The following is a 20383-nucleotide window of genomic DNA, read 5'->3' on the forward strand; positions in this document are numbered from 1 at the left end:
ACACACACACAGTCAAGCCACACATATTCACCATCAAGCCACACACACACACACACAAAGTAAAGCCACACATATTCACCATCAAGCCACACACAGTGACACACACAGAATGGAGCGCTTGCACACAAGAAACAGACTTAGATAGGGGCACAAACAGAAGGCTAATACATGCAAGACCGAAGTAATCTCAGAAAGCTATAAAGTTAGCAGCATTGACAAAAAACATGTGATGAACAAGCTTTCACAGATAAATAAATTCTGGGGTTATGCTCACAACAGAATTATATGCCCAGGTGTGTAATGACAAAATTCTGGAGTTATGCTCTTTTATCAAGAACAAAGTCTAAGGGGACTAACTAGCAGCACGTCATCTAGTACTCGTATGATGAGCATCAACATATATGGGAACATGAGCAAAGCATGACAAGAAGTAAGCAATTGAAAACAACATAGTAACACCCTGAACATCCATCAAGTAGAATAAGAATCGACAGAGGGCCAACAATCCAATTTCAATCAAAATAACCGATCTGAACAACACAACATTTGAGATCTAAACATCCATCAAGTAGTATCAAAGGGCGCATGCGTTTTGAGATATGAAAGTAACCGACGAACAGCGCAGGTGACGAACAGAGGAACCGATCTGAACGAGCACGATACTCTCAGATAACAAAGCGCACGCAGAAGTTTCTCAAACAAACTTGTTAGTTCGCAAACCAGGCGACCCAAACCGACCGACCACTCACTTCCTCCACGGATACCCCCAATGAGACGGCACGAAGAACACACGAGAGCATCAATGTAAAGAACCCAGCAGCAACACAGGGGATCGAGCAGAATCAAATCAGACGCGATTCCAAACGGACTAGGACGAGAACGAGCAAAATCAAATCAAGACGCGATTCTATCTAAATTGACGATGGCGAGGACAAGAAAAATCAAAACAAACGTGATCTGATCTAAACGGACGACGGGGAGAACGAGCAGAATCAAACCACAGGCAACTCTAAAACTGACGATGGCGAGGACGAGCAAAATCAGCTCAGAAGCGATTCTAAACGGGCGGCGGCGAGGACGAGCAGAATCAAATCACACGCGACTCTAAACTGGCGACGGCGAGGACGAGCAAAATCAACTCGGAAGCGATGCTAAACAGGCGACGGCGAGGACGAGTAAAATGAAACCAGACGCGATTTCTATCTAAACAGATGAACCGCGGACGAGCAAAATCAATCAAATCAGACGCGCTTCAAAACAGACGAATCGAGGACGAGCAATTCTTTCTAGTCTAAACGGATGAGTCGAGCAAGGAGGAGCAAGATGAAACCAGACGCGGGAGGAGGAGAGGCAGGAGTCGAGGATGAATCGAGGCGAGAGGCATGGCCTGGGCGAAGAGAGGAGGAGCGGACCGGCCAAAGGGCGCGCCTTTATAGCTGGGGCAGAGGCGGTTGCGGCCGCCGGAGGCTTGTCCTTGCGGACGCGGCTTCGCCGAGGTGGCGTGCATGGCGTGGCGTGGCGGCGGATATAGAAGGAAAGTGGAGCTGGTGGGCTAGGGGCTGGATCCGGAGCGGGAGCGAGGGTGGGCAGGAGGAGGTCGGCGGCGGCGCGTCCCTCTCAAATCGGGAGCGGAACGGGAGATTTCCGTATCGAATTGGGGACGGACAGGGAAATTTCCAACTAGGGTACTCGGGACGTGAGTTGCAACGGTCCAGGTGATGGCGTGTCTTTTCTCTTCTTCTTTTTTTGAGTGGTGAAAACAAATGTGTTTTTTTACTACTGAAAAAAATGTGCTCGGGTTAGAAAAACGCTACTGCTGCCAAAAAAGAAAAAGAATAAAAACGTCACGTTCATAGATGCTACAGGGAACGAAAACATTCACAATGTACTTCTCATTTCGTTAGCACCAACTTAAGTGTCAAAAAAAATGTGCCCGGCCAGAATAGCTAGGACACGAATCCGAGTTGATCGGAAACTCGTATCGCCCGATAGTGTGCGCAGGGTGTGAACCTTAGCTTGCATCTCCTCCCTCCCCCTCCTCGCCTTCCCTCCCCTTCGTCGTTGCTGGGCAAAGCCCAGTCGGTGTAGGCGGCGGAGGCGGGAGGTGGGCATTTCTCCCCTCCTGATAGTGTGCGCAGCGCGGTGCGGCACCGTGTCGAGGGTGCGGCGTCAGCAAGTTAGACGGGCGTGCCGGCAGCGTGGGCAGATGGCAGGCCTGCGGCGGCTGCGCGGATTCCGGAGGCACGTGCTCGGCAGGCCAGCGTTGGTCTAGATAGCGGCGGCCCTGCCGGTCTGGTGTGTTGAGCCACGCAGGTCAGGTAGGTATGGGCCGACGGGTGTGGCCCTACCTCCAGGCGATCATGCCTGTTGGCGGAGGGGGTATGCTGCAGGCGAGTAGTGGTGGCCCTGATCCATCGAGGGATCTGGCTGGGTGCTGCAGGCGCAGTGCAAGGGAGCTGCTCGAGGTCATCAATGAATCTGGCTGGCCTTGGATGCTCCTCGTGGCTCCGGTGGGCGGATGGCTAGGTCGTGGCAGGGATCTCCCCTTTCCCCGGTCTGCTTCGGCCGTTGCGGGGTGGCTACATCGATCGGCTGGTTAGTCGCTACGGCTTGGGCGGCGGCGGTTGGCAGCAGGGTGCGGGTGCTGGTGGTGCCTCTCTTCTTCCAGGCCTGGACCGGCGGTGCGGGGTGCTCATGCGACGAAGATGGCCAAGACTTGGAGCTCGTGCTCGGGCGAATCAGTTTTGGGCCCGGGATGGGTCAGATTTCCGCTCTGTGTAGATGATGGTGGGCCCAGTCTGGGTGGTGACAACGGGCGACGAAGTCCCTCTTCTCGTGGGTACAGTGGTTGATGGTGGTGGTCAGGACATCGCGGGTCCATCAGGCAGATTGGCGTCGAAGACCATGGACAAGGCGCCGTGTGAGCATGCTCGGAGGCGACCATTGGTAGTCACGGAGTTGTGTCTCCCTCGGTCCACTGGGACTGGCTGGAGGCATAGGTGTCCACGCCTCCTACCATGGAGGTGTCAATCCAGACTTCGTGGTTGATGTTGGGCTAGGAGTAAAAGGAGATGCCTTTTACTCCTCCTACCGAGGTGGGTGAACCGTGATGTGGGAGGGTGGTTATGGCTTGGACATGGATGCCGGGGTGGCGATCTGCATGTTTTGGCTCTCTAGTGGGAAACACTACAGCGGCGGTGACTGTCAGTCTTGGCCATGTGGGCGATGGGACGGGTAGAGGCGGGTGGATCAAGTGTCTTCTTTTGTATTTGCAGTGGTGACGATCTGATCTGGATCTGGGGGGGGGGGGGGGGTTCAATCCTCACCGAGCTTGTCCTGGTGACCTCGTAGTAGCATGGGTGAGCTGGTAAGCAAAAGCTTTGTGCCTTGGTGCCAACGATGGATCTTGCGTAGGGGGTCCCAAGTTGTGGACGTAGCTTGATGGTGATAGGACAAAAGAGGGACACGATGTTTACCTAGGTTCGCGCCTCCTCGAAAAGGTAAAACCCCATGTCCTGCTCTGATTGTATTGATATGGGGTACAAAGTACATGATGATCTACATCAAGATCATATGTGTATGTCTCTAAATCGAAGAGGTACTAGACTATTTGCCCCCGAATTTGCTATGGAGGAAATGGTGGGTAGTTACGGGCATGCAAAGTATTGGCTCGGCCTGCATCCCTCAACTCTATTGGCAAAGATATTGAAGAAGTGTGATTAGAATATAATAGTAGTGGCACTAGTTGATGAGACATAAACTCATCACAAATAGAAGCTGGTAGAAGTAGAGAAGTATCCACATGGAGTGATGTGGGGAGCTGGGGCAATGGAGCAAGCCGGCTCCAAAAGGAAATTGTACCTAAGGGACATCATGATGTAGTTAGGAGGGTTGTGAGAGGCGACATCAGCCCATACAGCTGCAGTGAGCAAGGGGCGAAGGCTATTGTGCCGAAGCTTTGTGAGAGAGAACGATGGGGACCCCTGATCGGGACGCACCGATAATGGGTTTTCTCCCTCGCTGCTGCCGACCGCGTCTGCGCACAACATTCTCCCCTTTCCACGGCGGCGGGATCCGGACGAATATGTGACCAGCGGTGTGGCCACCGTCTTTCTGTGCAAGAGAGTGCGAAGAGAGCAACCCCAGCAAGCAGGCGTGTGTCGGTGTCAAAATCGGCGGATCTCGGGTAGGGGGTCCCGAACTGTGCGTCTAAGGCTAATGATAACAGGAGGCGGGGGACACAATGTTTAACCAGGTTCGGGCCCTCCCAATGGAGGTAATACCCTACTTCCTGCTTGATTGATCTTGATGAGATGAGTATTACAAGAGTTGATCTACCACGAGATCGTAGAGGCTAAACCCTAGAAGCTAGCCTATGATTATGATTGTTGTTGTCCTACGGACTAAACCCTCCGGTTTATATAGACATCGGAGGGGGCTAGGGTTACATAGAGTTGGTTACAGAGAAGGAGATCTACACATCCGAAATGCCAAGCTCGCCTTCCACGCAAAGGAGAGTCCCACCCGGACATGGGACAAAGTATTTAATCTTGTATCTTCATAGTCCGACAGTCCGGCCAAAGTAGTCCGGTTGTCCAAGGACCCCCTAATCCAGGACTCCCTCAGTAGCCCCTGAATCAGGCTTCAATGACGATGATTCCGGCATACAGATTGTCTTCGGCATTGCAAGGCGGGTTCCTTCTCCAAATACTCCATAGAAGATCTTGAATATAAGGATCGTGTCCGGATCTGCAAAATAATTTCCACATACCACTGTAGAGAGCACAATATCCCACAAATCTAATCTGCTGACAACTTTTCATAGCGTGACATCATGCCGCGGCCCGGTCATTACGAACCGTTTTTCCCAGCCTGCCACTACACGTGTTGCGAGGCGGTTTTATTGGCACGTCTTGTCGAAGCAGAGATCGTGTTCCTCCTATCACGAGATTCTCATCAATACGGGTGTGGGTAACCCAACCGTGCTTGTTAGTATGACTCCTTGGTTTTAGGCAAGTTCCAAACGGCCACGCGGAGGACGCTTGGTATTCACCCTCTTTATAAAGGGGCCAAGGCCTATCCTTTTCTTCCCACACTCGATCCTTCCCTTCCCCCACCTCGAGTTCCAACACCCAAGGCTCAGGCTAAGCGCTTCGGACCTTCAACCATGTCCGGATCCAACCTTCAAGGCCGGTGGATGGCCTCCTCTGTCACAGAGGAGGACATCAAGAAGCTTAGGGAAGCCAGGTATCTGACCGCCGAAATCCCGCACAGGCTGCCGGCTCAAGGGCAGGTCATCCCCACTCTCGAACCCAAGGAGAGTGTCTTATTTGTTTCCCACTTCCTCCGAGGGCTAGGCTTTAGTCTTGATCCCTTTGTTAGAGGGCTCATGTTCTATTACGGGCTAGATTTCCATGATCTAGCTCCAGATTCCATCCTTCACATCTCGTCGTTTATCGTCGTGTGTGAGGCCTTCCTTCGCATCACCCCACACTTTGGCTTATGGCTCAAGACCTTCAATGTGAAGCCGAAGATGATTGATGGGCGACACGCAGAGTGCAGAGGAGCTATAATAAGCAAAGGCGCCGATGCCCTATGGCCAAAGGGTTCCTTCCCGGAGGTGTCCGACTTATGGCAACGGAAGTGGTTTTACATTACAGCTCCCCGAGTTACAAAGCGGGCGGCTGCCCCCGCCTTTCGCTCGGCCCCTCTGAGGGAGTCCTGGATTAGGGGGTATCCGGACAGCCGAACTATATACTTTAGCCGGACTATTGGAGCATGAAGATACAAGACTCAAGACTCCGTCCCGTGTTCGGATGGGGCTCTCCTTTGCATGGAAGACAAGCTTGGCGATTCGGATATTATATTTCCTTCTTTGTAACCGACTCCATGTAAACCCTAGCCCTCTCCGGTGTCTATATAAACCGGAGAGTTTAGTCCTTAGAGACACAATCATAATCATCATAGGCTAGCTTCTAGGGTTTAGCCTCTACGATCTCGTGGTAGATCAACTCTTGTAACACCCATATCATCAATATCAATCAAGCAGGAAGTAGGGTTTTACCTCCATCGAGAGGGCCCGAACCTGGGTAAACATTGTGTCCCTTGCCTCCTGTTACCATCAGCCTTAGACGTACAGATCGGGACCCCCTACCCGAGATCTGCCGGTTTTGACACCGACATTGGTGCTTTCATTGAGAGTTCCTCTGTGTCGTTGCTGCAAGGCTTGATGGCTCCTTCGATCGTCAACAACACGGTCCAGCGTGAGAGTTTTCTCCCCGGACAGATCTTCGTGTTCGGCGGCTTCGCACTGCAGGCCAATTCGCTTGGCCATCTGGAGCAGATCGACAGCTACGCCCCTGGCCACCAGGTCAGGTTCGGAAACTTGAACTACACGGCCGATATCCGTGGAGACTTGATCTTCAACGGATTCGGGCCTGCGCCAGGAACGCTGGACAGTCACGACGAGCACGGCTTAGACCTGCTATCGGACAATGCTCGGGATATTGCCCCTGCAGGAGCCCCGGACCTAAATCCGAAGCAGATCGCGGTGCCCAAGGATGGGTGGATGGACCCCGCCCCACAGGCCGCACACTCATCGGCGGTAGAGCCGAACACATGCCTCACCCCCAAGGAAGCCTGTGACACCGGACCCCCAGACTCGTATCCGGTTGTAGGTTCCAGTCTGCGCGCTCCCGAGCCCGCCGAACCTGGTTGGGCTCCGGTAATGGAGTTCACCGCTGCGGATATCTTCCAGCACTCACCCTTTGGCGACGTGTTGAACTCGTTAAAGTCTCTCTCTTTGTCAGGAGACTCTTGGCCGAACTATGTCCGGCTCGAGTGGGAAGCAGGCGACGAAGGAATTCGTTGCCCACCCACCACCCACTTCATTGCCACGGTCGATGATTTAACCGACGTGCTTAACTTCGACTCCGAAGACATCGACGGTATGGACGACGATGCAGGAGAAGAACATGAACCACCGCTCACGGGGCAGTGGACAGCCACCTCCTCATATGATATATATATGGTGGACACTCCGAAGGCAACCAATGGCGACGAGGCAACGGAGGATAACCCCTCAGGAAAGAAAGCAAAGCATGGGCGTCGTCGGCGCCGCTCCAAGCCCCGCCATAGCAATACCAGCACAGGAGACGAAAACAATCCGGATGGTGTCGAAGATGAATACAACCCTGATCAGCCTGCCTTCGAGCAGGCCGAGCAGGAAGACGGGCAGGTCAGTCCAGACGAACAGGCGACGGACGGATATCCGGAGGAGGACAACTACATGCCCCCCTCCGAAGACGAGATTAGCCTCGGCGACGACGAGTTCGGCGTGCCCGAGGACCCCGTGGAGCAGGAGCGCTTTAAGTGCCGGCTCATGGCCACTGCGAGGAGCCTGAAAAAGAAGCAGCAGCAGCTCCAAGCTGATCAAGACCTGCTCACAGACAGATGGACTGAAGTCCTGGCAGCTGAGGAATATGGACTCGAGCGCCACATGGCTGACCGTCCACATCGTGGCCGGGATAAAACGACATATCAGCCCGAATACCAGCCTACACCCCCACGCCAATACACTACAGCCCGGGGCAATGGGCAAGACTTGCAAGATATACTTGAAAACAAGGCAGGACAACCAAGATCGATCTACGGATCGCGGGGGCACGCCCCAACACGTGACGATGATCGTCATGCCGGATACACTACGAACAAGTTCGGCCGGGCCAAACATAGCCACCCAGACTCATTCGAACTGCGTAGCCACATAGCTCGACATAGAGGCGCCGCACACCCCTCTGCTTCACTGACGAAGTGATGGATCATGAATTCCCAGAAGGGTTTAAACCCATAAACATCGAATCATACGATGGCACAATAGACCCCGCAGTATGGATAGAAGATTTCCTTCTCCACATTCACATGGCCCGCGGAGACAATCTACATGCCATCAAGTATCTCCCCCTCAAACTCAAAGGACCAGCCCGACATTGGCTAAACAGCCTATCGGCAAATTCCATTGGCAGTTGGGAAAACCTGGAGGACGCGTTCCTCGACAACTTCCAGGGCACATATGTGCGACCACCGGATGCCGATGACCTGAGCCACATTACCCAACAGCCCAGAGAGTCAGCCAGGAAATTCTGGACTCGGTTCCTAACCAAAAAGAACCAAATAGTAGACTGTCCAGACGCTAAAGCCCTGGCGGCCTTTAAGCATAATATCCGTGACGAGTGGCTCGCCCGACACCTCGGCCAGGAAAAACCAAAGTCCATGGCAGCCCTCAAGACACTCATGACCCGTTTTTGTGCAGGCGAGGATAGCTGGTTGGCTCATAGTAGCACCACGACGATAAATTTAGGCACCTCAGATGTCCGCGACAATAACGGCAAGCCACGTCACAACAGACATAAGTGACGGAACAATGACGACAATACTGAAGACACGGTAGTCACGCCGGATTCAGTGGCTCGAAATCTGGTTAGCGGAAAAAGCCATTCAAAAGAAACAATCAGGGACCGTCCAGTCTGGACCGCATACTTGAACGCTCGTGCCAAATTCATGGCACCCCGGATAAGCCAGCCAACAACACTAACAGAGATTGATGGGTGTTTAAACATGCCGGTAAAATAAACGCCGAAAACAAGGACAAGGGGCTGCACAGCGACAATGACGAAGAGCCCCGGCGTCCGAACACAGGAGGACAGAAGAAATTTCCTCCCCAGGTGAAAACGGTCAACATGATCTATGCCACCCATATTCCCAAACAGGAACAGAAGAGAGCACTACGGGACCTCTATGTGATGGAGCCAGTCGCCCCAAAATTCAACCCATGGTCAGCCTGTCCGATCACCTTTGATCGTAGGGATCACCCTACCAGCATCCGTCATGGCGGTTCAGCCGCATTGGTCCTAGACCCAATCATCGACGGATTCCACCTCACGCGAGTCCTTATGGATGGCGGCAGCAGCCTGAACCTGCTTTATCAGGACACAGTGCGCAAAATGGGCATCGACCCTTCAAGGATCAAGCCCACTAAAACCACCTTCAAAGGTGTAATTCCAGGAGTAGAGGCTCGTTGCACGGGCTCCATAACACTGGAAGTGGTCTTCGGATCTCCGGATAACTTCCGAAGCGAGGAGTTAATCTTCGATATCGTCCCTTTCCGCAGTAGTTATCATGCACTGCTTGGACGAACCGCATTCGCTCGATTCAATGCGGTACCACACTATGCATACCTCAAGCTCAAGATGCCAGGACCTCGCGGGGTCATAACAGTCAACGGAAACATGGACCGCTCTCTCCGTACAGAAGAGCACACTGCAGCCCTCGCAGCAGAAGTACAATGTACCTTCTCCGGCAAACCACCAATCCGCTGACAACAACCCCAAACACCGTCAAGCGAGTCCGGAGTACCCCGCAACAGGACCGCCAGGCATGCCAAGAGCGCGACTAGCAGTCCGGCCTCCGCTCAAGCCCCATCAAAGCCGCATTCGTGCCGCGCGTACACAATTACGCACTTAAAATACCATGGGCATAGGCGGAGGCGCAACAGTGACTCAATCAACAGTGTGGTATAACTGCAACATACTTTAATAACCACCCTTTACCTTTTAGGACACTGCTTTCGGGCAGCCTCTTCCGAAGAGCCGGATTGTCGGACTTACACAGGAGAGAAAACCAAGGAGGCAACATGCTTTGCGCAGAAAGGGAATACCCAGGTGGAATCTGTTCACGATCGTTATACCTGTTTTATATACCTATATGCAGCCCGCCCTTGGATAGGACATGTTAAATAGTCCTATTTACTTCTGCTTAAACGCATTCATTGTAAACATACACTTAAACGTATTATTCATCAATGGGAGATAATGTATAACGTTAGCTTATTATTCCTATTTGCACATTTTGTCTATAAATGTTTATCTAATATTGCATCCGTACACCTTGGTACGTTCAGTTTGCCAAGGGCTTCTTATGGCGCCCCATAATACGGCAGGACAAGTCCGAACACTTTAAACAGTGTGGCACCCCGAACTTATAGCATTATATGCATCACCTCCGAATCATGTCTTGGGTCAATAGTTGCGTTTGCCCGGCTCCCTTATTTTGGTACCTTACGTTCCGTTATATCGGCTAAGGTAGCGCAGGGAGAACTACTGCGATTGTGTCCCGGTTCTTCCGGACGAGCACCTTAGTAGAGAAAGCCGAAAACTGACCGGCATGATGTGGCGAGAGCTGGTCGCTGTTCGAGAGGTCTTAAAATCCTTAAAGATTTTTTCCGCTTTAGGCGAGGAATCGGCCTCGTCCGATTTAGGCGTATATAGCGCCCCAATTCGGCTTTCCGAATTCTAGGGGCTTCATCGAAATTTAAAATTGTAGACTTCTATGGCTATGAAAGTTATAAAGATGCATAGTCCGATTGCCTTGTTCGCTGCGTCAAACACCTCCTTCATGGACCAAAAATTTGGATAAATGAGTGTTTTGGATTTTCCACGAACACCCCGGTACTGGTTACGTGGGGGCGGAAGCCAACGACTGGCCTACTTTCAGAATTTTATAAACAGCCGCAGAGAAGGTAATATTTTAAATCAAAACAAAGCGCTATATAGCGCAAATAACTTCGTCTTTATATTACAAAATGACAGAAGTACATTCATTCAAAGATCGTGTTCTTGGTACATTCTTCGGCCATGAGACGAGCGCCCTTCATAATGCTATCATAATATTTTTCGGGACAGCGATGCGCCTTGCCCTCCGGCGTCCCGTCCTTCACCAGCTTCTCCGCATCCAGCTTACCCCAATGCACCTTCACACGGGCAAAGGCCCGGCGGGCACCCTCAATGCAAACGGATCGCTTGATCACTTCAAGCCGTGGATGGGCATTTACCATCCGCTTGATCAGGCCAAAGTAGCTAGTGGGAAGGGGCTCACCAGGCCACATCCGGACTATGAAATCTTTCATAGCCACTTCGACCGCCCTGTGGAGTTCAACCACCTACTTCAGTTGGTCACTCAGAGGCATTGGGTGTTTGGCCCCAACATACTGTGACCAGAACAGCTTCTCCATTGAGCTCCCCTCCTCGACACGGTAGAACTCCGCGGCATCTGATACGCTGCGTGGCAGATCTGCAAATGCCCCTGGAAAGCTCTGAATTCGGGTAAGTAAAAGAAACGCCTCCTCCACATGCTTGCTTTGCATCAAGAATGTCTTACCCGCCGCTATCTTCTTGGACGCGTGGATTTCCTGCTGGGCCTTTTCGGCTTCGGCCTTGGCGTCTTTCATACTCGCAAGGGCTTTCGCAAGCTCAGACTCCTTCATCTTGAGATCACGCTCCAAGGACTCGAACTTCTTGCCGAGATCCTGGAGCTCTTGCTGTACCTCGCCCACCCTAGCATTCTGCTTTTCGCGCTCAATGCGCTCTAGGGCCGCCCTGTCTTCAGCCTCGGACAACGCTTTCTTCAAGGACGCCACTTCAGTTGTGGCCCCTATTTCAAAGTCACGACGCTTTGTCGTAGAATCACCAATTTTGTCTATTCTTTATGATATGCGAACGGGGTATCACTCACCTTTGTTCTCTTCGAGCTGCCTCTTCGTGAGGCTGAGCTCTCCCTGTGCCTGCTCCAGGTCCCATTTTAGTCTGGCGACCTCTGCCGTGCGGGCAGCAGCGGCAAGCAGCACCGCCTGCTTAGTCACATGCATAACTACCATTAGACTCCTGCGGATTATAATCGACCCTCCGTTTGGCTTTTCGTTCCAAACACCAAACAGAGTATCAGGGGATACTACCTACTGGGTGATAACTTCACACATTTTTTACTTACCTCAAAGCCTACCAGGAGGCTGGTGCAGGCTTTGGTTAGTCCGCTCTTGGCAGACAGAACCTTATGAATCACCGCACTCATAAGAGTACGGTGCTCTTCATCCATGGAAGCGCCACGAAGTGCTTCAAGCAGACTATCCGACACCGCTGGTGTAATGGAAGTCATCGGCACGGATGACTCACCCTCCCTAGCGAGGGGCTGCCTGCCCAAATCCGGAACCATTGGAGGTTCCGGCATAGTATCCGGCTGAGAGCCCGGCTTGCTGTGGCTCTTGTCGGCACAATCCGCGGGGATCTTATACCCCGTGTGCCCGGCGTCTGGAATCTCGCCTTGGGGCGTCTCCAGAGTCACCTCCCCTGCTCTGGGAGCCTTTGGGACAACCCCTCCGTGTCGTCCGCAGGCCAAGGAGTAGTGGCCGTCGGGAGCGAGTTCATCGCTGAATCACTCAAGGACCCATCCGAAGATGATACCTCGGGATGGACCCTGGCCGGACTGCATATATGAGTTCGGAATTATAATAAACTATGAAGCAAAGTTGCACTAAAGTGTAACAGAGTGCGGGTACTTACGATCTCACTAGGGGCTTCCCCCTGGGCAGCCACTCCTCCTCGCTGTAGGCGGCAGTGGTGGAGTAATCCGGAAGGGACGCCTTTCCCTTCTTGGGCGTCCTGGCCTCCCCTCCGGGGCGGCTTTCCTCTTCTTATCCTCCCCAGTGCGGGGAAGCAGAGGTTCCTCGTGTTTTCCCCCGCCTCCGTGGGAGGAATCTGCCTCGTCGTCTTCGGACGATGAGGGTATGACGGCCTTATGCCGGGGACCTTGCCTGGTCCCCTGGGCCGCCTTCTCAGGCCCCTCGTCCTCTCCGGATGGGGCGGCCCTCTCCTCTTCCTCCTCTCCTTCGGGGGAGGACTGTGCCTCATCGTCTTCGGACGAGGCGTCTGGTATGACCTTTCGCCGGAGACCCTTCCTGGTCCCCGGGGCCTTCTTTTCGGCCTTCTTTTCCGGCGCCTTGTAGGGCGCCGGGACTAACATCTCCGTCAGGAGAGCATCTGCTGGACCTTCTGGCAGTGGAGCCGAACAGGCAACCCGCTCCACCGTTTCCACATACTCCTGATCAAATACACACAATGACTTGAGATTCCCCCATGAGTACAATTGGAAAAACTGCATCCGGTGGTAGTCAGAAAACTCACCGGACGGGGGAACGCGTGGCGTGAAGTCCGCGGTCCTCGGATATGGGAGGAGATATTTCGGAGGCCTTGAACAACGCCTTCCATGCGTCCTTGTGCGCCATGCCATAGAGCTTTCGAAGCGTCTGGTGTTCGGCCGGGACGAACTCCCATAGATTAAATACCCGTCTTTGGCATGGAAGGATCCGGCGGACAAGCATGACCTGGACCACGTTGACAAGCTTGATTTTCTTGTCCTTCATGTTCTTGATGCAATTCTGAAGTCCGGTCAGCTCTGCAGGCTCGCCCCAGGCCAGACCCTTCTTTTCCCAGGAGGTGAGCCGCATGGGGATTCCAGATCGGAATTCGGGGGCCACCGCCCAGTTGGCATCGCGTGGCTCGGTGATGTAGAACCACCCCGATTTCCACCCTTTCACGGTCTCCGCGAAGGAGCCATCAAGCCAGGTGACGTTGGGCATCTTGCTCACCATGGCACCTCCGCACTCCACTTGCTGGCCGCTCACGATCTTCGGCTTCACGCAGAAGATTCGTAGCCACAAGCCAAAGTGAGGCTTGATGCAGAGGAAGGCCTCACACACGATGATAAACGCCAAGATGTTGAGGACGAAATTTGGGGCTAGATCATGGAATCTAGCCCGTAGTAGAACATGAGCCTGCGGACGAAGGGATTAAGTGGAAATTCCAGTCCACGGACGAAGTGGGCAAGAAACACGACCCTCTCATGGGGTTCCGGAGTTGGAATGATCTGCCCCTTGTCCGATAGCCGGTGCGCGATGTCTGCGGCCAAGTATCCGGCCGCCCGGAGCTTCGCAACATGCTCCTCCTTCACGGTGGAGGCCACCCACTTGCCTCTTGCTTCGGACATGTTTCGCTGTGCGGAGAAAGCGTGAACTAGAGCGCTGGAGCTCGAGGGTGTGAGAATGGATAAGCAGAGGAGGAAGAAGGCGTGGGTGAAAATGGGGAATCCTTGTCCCTTTATAGAGGCAACGAAAGCAGTGCGCCTCCCCACTTACCCGTTGAGGCTCGCTTATTTCCCAAGCGCCACGATTGATGCGCTGTTAGATTACCCATACTCGTATTGATGAGAGTCCCATGATAAGGGGACATGATCTCTGCTTTGACAAGACGTGTCAAGGAAACCACCTCACAATATGCGCTGAGGCTGGTTGTGGGAAAACGGTTCGAATAATGACCCGACCGTAGTGTCATGTCACGTTGTCTAAAGTTGTCAGCAGGTCACATTTGTGAAACATCATTCTCTCTACGGTGGTATGTGAAGATCAGCTTGCGGATCCGAACACGGTTTAAGTGTTCGATGATTACTTTCGAGTATTCGGAGATGGAACCCGCCTTGCCATGTCGAAGACGAACAGCACGCCGGACTCATCGTCATTGAAGCCTGGTTCAGGGGCTATTGAGGGAGTCCTGGATTAGGGGGTATCTGAACAGCCGGACTATATACTTTAGCCGGACTATTGGAGCGTGAAAATACAAGACTCAAGACTCCGTCCCATGTCCGGATGGGGCTCTCCTTTGCATGGAAGACAAGCTTGGCGATCCGGATATTATATTTCCTTCTTTGTAACCGACTCCATGTAAACCCTAGCCCTCTCCGGTGTCTATATAAACCGGAGAGTTTAGTCCTTAGAGACACAATCATAATCATCATAGGCTAGCTTCTAGGGTTTAGCCTCTACGATCTCGTGGTAGATCAACTCTTGTGACACCCATATCATCAATATCAATCAAGCAGGAAGTAGGGTTTTACCTCCATCGAGAGGGCCCGAACCTGGGTAAACATTGTGTCCCTTGCCTCCTGTTACCATCAGCCTTAGACGTACAGATCGGGACCCCCTACTCGAGATCCGCCGGTTTTGACACCGACACCCTCCACCCCAACTGGCGTCATGGGTCAACAAGGGGCTGGACTGGGGCCAGTTAATGACGTGTTGACATTGCAAAGCCGCATCTGAGATCTCCTCAAGAGGGATGTCAGTCTTGTCAAGGTCATGCAAGTAATGCTAGTTCGTTGGGTCCTACGATGCCAACGTCGATCTCTCCGTATGTGGGAGTTCAACCCGGAAGGACCGTGAACTATTCAACAATTCTTTGGTGTGACGCTCGAAGAGATGTATGGATTGTTCTTCGGATCACGAATAAAGTGTCCGGACACCACCGAGGATGCGGGTCTCAACTGCAACCGTCCAGATACCCAAGTAAGTAATTCCGTGACCGAACATGCCGTCTTTTATTTGTCACAGCATCATTCTGAAAGATTACTCTTGGCCAGGACTGGATAAGAAAGGCGGAGAGGATCAGGTGTTCGGCCCCCCTTCCCGAAGGCTCACCAGATCCTGTACTAATCAGGATGGTTGAGCACGCACCTTATCAAGTGCCATCAGGATAAGATGAAGGGAGGAATAAAGAAGCCGAAGGCGGGCTTCACACATTACACATCCAAACCGGGGGAATCAGTGTCTCCGCGAAGGAGGATAATCGGGGAGGTGAATCTAGAATCCCCTCTCCCCAAGGAAAGAAAAGGGCCGCCTCTGAAGACTTGGAAATGGAGGTTTCCAAACGAGGGAAGAAACCTTCGCCAGGGGGCCTTGCCCCGGAGGGCGTCCTTACCGCACAACGCACGCAAGGGGGCCAGCCCTCAACCGAGCTGTAAGTGAACAAAAGTACTTTGGTAAATATATCCCGCTTTATCTCTGAGAATAATAACCGAGACATATATCTTGCAGTCCGGCTCGTAGCCCTTCTCGACAGAGTTCGTCTTTGGGGGGTCTTCTTCCGAAGATGATGGAGAGCGAAACGCCTCCTCTTGCCTCCCCGCCTCATGGGGCGGATGACCCCAAGGTGTCGTCTCGGAGGATTTCTCCCGATCCGCAAAGGCCAGAAGGTAACTCTTCGGCCGCCCGAAGTCCGGAGTATTCGACTCCTAAGGAGGGCAAAAGAAAGAGTCTGGGACTGTCCGGTGCACAACCGGACACACTGATGGGTCTTCTAGAGCAAGCGGCTATCTCATAGGTGCATCGTACCTTAATGGGTACGGTGGTTGAGAGGATTTCATCCGCCAAAAATGGGTTGAATGAAGCTTTTACGAGCCTGCTAAGAGGCTTTGAGGTACGCAAAGTAATATATATGTATTTTTGACGGTACTGCACACGCTAGGTGTGCTCTGTATAGATAGTAGCCCCTGAGACTCTGGTTGCCGTCCAGAGGCGGCAAACAGAGGATCATAGTCCCAGGTAATGATCGCGCTGCTTTCATGTGCAGGCGGCTGAGGGTCCAGCAGCTGGCCAGACTGCTGATTTTGCCGAACTGAGGCGGCAGCTTGACGTGGCGGATGCCGACATCGCGCTTGTGAATAAGCGGCTTGATGAGGCACAGGGTATGTATTTTCGGGTGGTCAACAAATACTAAGAGGAGCATGATGCTAGTATCTTTAATATGATGTGACTGCAGATGGAGCTGCTGCCGTGGAGACCCTTCGGGCGGAACTTGCCCGAGCCAAGGAACAAGCCAGGAGAAGTGATGCGGCCGCCCTAAAGGCGGCCGAAGAGTTAAGAGCCGAACAGGCTGCTCATCGCGAGAGAAAACATGAAATAGCCAAGATGGCTATTGAGCTGAAAGATGCCGCCGGCCGATATGAGCTCCTCGAAAAGGAAAGCCAAGCGAAAGTGGCTGGCCTGAAGAAGGCCTTGGAAGCAGCCAAGGAAACTCGCTCTGAAATCAGAGCGGCAAGGGAGGAGCTTGGTCAAACGGGAGATATCACGGCTGGGAAGCCCTTTTTGTCGTGGACGAAGTTCGGAGATCCAAAGTATGCCCCTCTGGATCAATTATGGAGTGTTGCAGAAGCGTACTTGGATTTGGCAAAGAGTGCTGCTGATGCGGCTGAGTTTTTCAAAGATCAGAAAGATCATGAGGTGGAAAGGTTGTTCTGGTCTCAGTTCAGTGCTCCAAAGCGTCCACTGCTGTTAAATGAACAAATGGCCGAATGGGCCAAACTCCATAGGTTGTCCGGGCTTGCCATGAGGTCTGTCGTGGATCATCTTTGGCCGAAGGGACCAAGGCCAGATAGTTATTTTGGTTTAGTGCAACGATTCCTTGGTGTCATGCCGCATATCGACGCTATAAAGAGGTCGGCGTGCATAGAGGGTGCGCGGATGGCTCTTGCCCATGTTAAGACATATTGGGAAGGGATGGAGGCTACCGCTATTGCAACCCGGGGTCCGGCCGGAGGCCAGGACTCGGCCGAGCACTATTTTGAAGAAGTCCTAGAAGGCGCCCGTTTAATAGAGGCTCAGTGCTCGAAGAGTACCATGTTCGAGTGACATGTATCTGAATTGTAATGCTATTTTGATTATAAAGGCTGGGTCTATACTTTTGCCCAAAAGTATTATAGTGCCTCATGTGCGGCCGTTTATGTATGTATATAACCCAAAAGTTTGCAGTCGTCGGCTTCAGCCCCCACGCATGTAATGCGGGGGTGTTCGGAAAAGCACGTACTCACACTTGATCCAACGTCTTTGTCCCTTAAGGAGGTGATAGCGCGGCGAACAAGGCAATCAGACTATATAGGTTTAACACTTTCACTTAGCCATAGGAGTTTGACGGTGGGGCTACTATATAGCCCCTGATACTTCCGCGTTCATCAGAATATGATGCGCGTACTCACATGACTGGGAAACCGGTCCTTGGTTAATGTGGAGGAATCGCGAAGATTCCACTGAGTCATCGAGTGGTTGACCAGTCTTGCGCTTTATCATGACATTCAGTTTTCGGCTTTCTCTACTGAGGTGCTCATCCAGATGAACCAGGGCACAATTGTAGTAGTTCTTCCGGTGCCACCTTAGTCGATAGAGCGGAACATAAGGTAGCAAAACACGGGAGCCGGGCAAACCCAACCATTGACCAAAGACATGATTCGGAGCTGATGCATATAAGGCCAAACTCGTGACACTGAACACTCCCTAAGGTATTCGGACTTTACAACATATACTGGGCTGAGTAACGCCCTCGATAATGAGCCCTGAGTTTCCAAGTACATGCATTAGTCTGGCATGACGAAATCCCAATAACGCCAGTATCCCTCTTGGTTGTGTTAAGTGCCCGGAGGGTATGAAGCAACAAGAGACATTAAAAAAGGTTTACACAGGGTCTTAATCTAAAAAGAAACCTTTGAGCGGGGCCCTGCTGCACGTCTGCGCCTTTGTCTCCGTTGTGCCATATCCTGGAAGGGTGTAGCACGGTGATTATCTGTAAAAAAGAAAAACCCAGGTGAAAGACTTCGTGCGAAACGTTGGTTATTCTGAATGAACCATGAAAATGCCATCTGTTATTGTATTAATAGGGTCAAGCCAAACCATGGGCCTTTTTACATGCAGGCAACCCCTAGCACCACCTATGGGGGTATATCCATAAACCCAAGCTCAGGTTTATCTAGGCTGCTACAACTAGTGGTGCGTCAGACTCATCTAACTGTGTCCGTGCTCTTGACGACCGACCATTTATTCTGGTTGGAGAGGCCGTGCAGTGTTCGGCTGCTAGAGCCGCCACATATTCTTCCGCACGTAAGGAACGCTCTGTATTTCCGCTAACTGTGATGATGCCATGTGGACCGGGCATCTTAAGTTTAAGATAAGTGTAATGCGGTACTGCATTGAAACGAGCGAAGGCCGTTCTTCCGAGTAGTGCGTGATAGCCGCTTCGGAATGGAGCGATGTCGAAGATTAATTCTTTGCTTCGGAAGTTGTAGGGAGAACCGAATACAACTTCTAATACTAGAGAGCCCGTGCAGCGGGCCTCTACGCCTAGTATTACTCCTTTAAAGGTAGTATTGCTTTGGCTGATTCTTGACGGGTCTATCCCCATTTTGCAGACAGTGTCCTGATATATCAGACTAAGACTACTGCTGTCGTCCATAAGGACTCGAGTGAGATGGTATCCGTCAATTATTGGGTCGAGCACCAAGGCAGCCGATCCTCCGTACCGGATACTAGTCGGATGATCCCTGCGATCAAAAGTGATCGGGCAGGCCAACCAAGGATTGAACTTGGGGGCGACGGGCTCTACAGCGTATACATCTCGGAGTGCGCGTTTGCGCCTCCTTTTTGGTATGTGAGTTGCGTAAATCATATTCAGTGTTTTGACTTCTGGTGGGAATTTTTTCTGTCCCCCAGTGTTCGGCTAGCGAGGCTCATCCTCGTCTTCACTTGGCGTCTCCCTCCCCTTGTGTTCGGCATTTAGCTTGCCGTCCTGCTTGAAAACCCAACATTCTCTGTTGGTGTGATTTGCAGGTTTTTCGGGGGTGTCATGAATCTGACATAATCTGTCTAGAATCTTGTTTAGGCTGGACGGTCCATCTTTGCTGCCTTTAAATGGCTTTTTCTGTTGACCGGGTCGAGAGCCCCTGAATCCGGCGTTTACTGCCATGTTGTTTGGGTTGTCTTCATTGTTTTGACGCTTGCTTTTATTGCGTCATGGTTTCCTGTTGCCATCCCTGACTCCGGATGTGCCTGGGTCGCTGGTGCTGCTACGTGCCAACCAACTGTCCTCGCCTGTGCAAAAGCTGGTCATAAGGCTTGTTAGCGCTGCCATTATCCTCGGTTTTTCCTGGCCGAGGTGTCTGGCGAGCCATTCGTCCCAGACACTATGTTTGAAAGCCGCTAAGGCTTCAGCGTCCGGGCAGTTGATGATTTGATTCTTCTTGGTAAGAAATATGTTCCACAGCTTACGGGCTGACTCTCCGGGTTGTTGAATTATGTGACTTAAATCGTCTGCATCCGGAGGTCGGACATAGGTCCCCTGAAAATTAGCCCTAAAAGCATCCTCAAGTTCTTCCCAACTACCAATTGAGTTTTCGGGGAGGCTTTTCAACCAGTGCCGAGCTGGTCCTTTCAACTTGAGGGGCAGGTATTTGATGGCATGGAGATCATCTCTGCACGCCATGTGGATGTGAAGGATAAAGTCCTCAATCCAGACCCCAGGGTCTGTCGTTCCGTCGTATGCCTCTATGTTCACGGGTTTGAATCCCTCTGGAAATTCATGATCCAGCACCTCATCGGTGAAGCACAGGGGGTGTGCGGCACCCCTGTATTTGGATGTGTCATGGCATTCTTCTGACGGTTGTAGTGTCCCGTTTTGATTCCGAGTTATTATTCGGTCGGTATAGTCGTTTGGGCGGCCATGGTCCTATGCCGGAGCATGTTTCCTAGACCCATAGATGGACCTGGCCATACCGCCTTTTTTGTCCAGGTGCTCACATAAATCATGCACTGACTTATGTGCGATCTCATTAGCCGCCCTGTCGCGGCCACGGGGTGGTCGGTCCGGCTGATCGACCATTTTATTTTTTGGCTGAATGGGCT

The sequence above is a fragment of the Triticum dicoccoides genome, chromosome 5B (assembly GCF_002162155.2).
Source record: "Triticum dicoccoides isolate Atlit2015 ecotype Zavitan chromosome 5B, WEW_v2.0, whole genome shotgun sequence".
NCBI lineage: Eukaryota > Viridiplantae > Streptophyta > Magnoliopsida > Poales > Poaceae > Triticum > Triticum dicoccoides.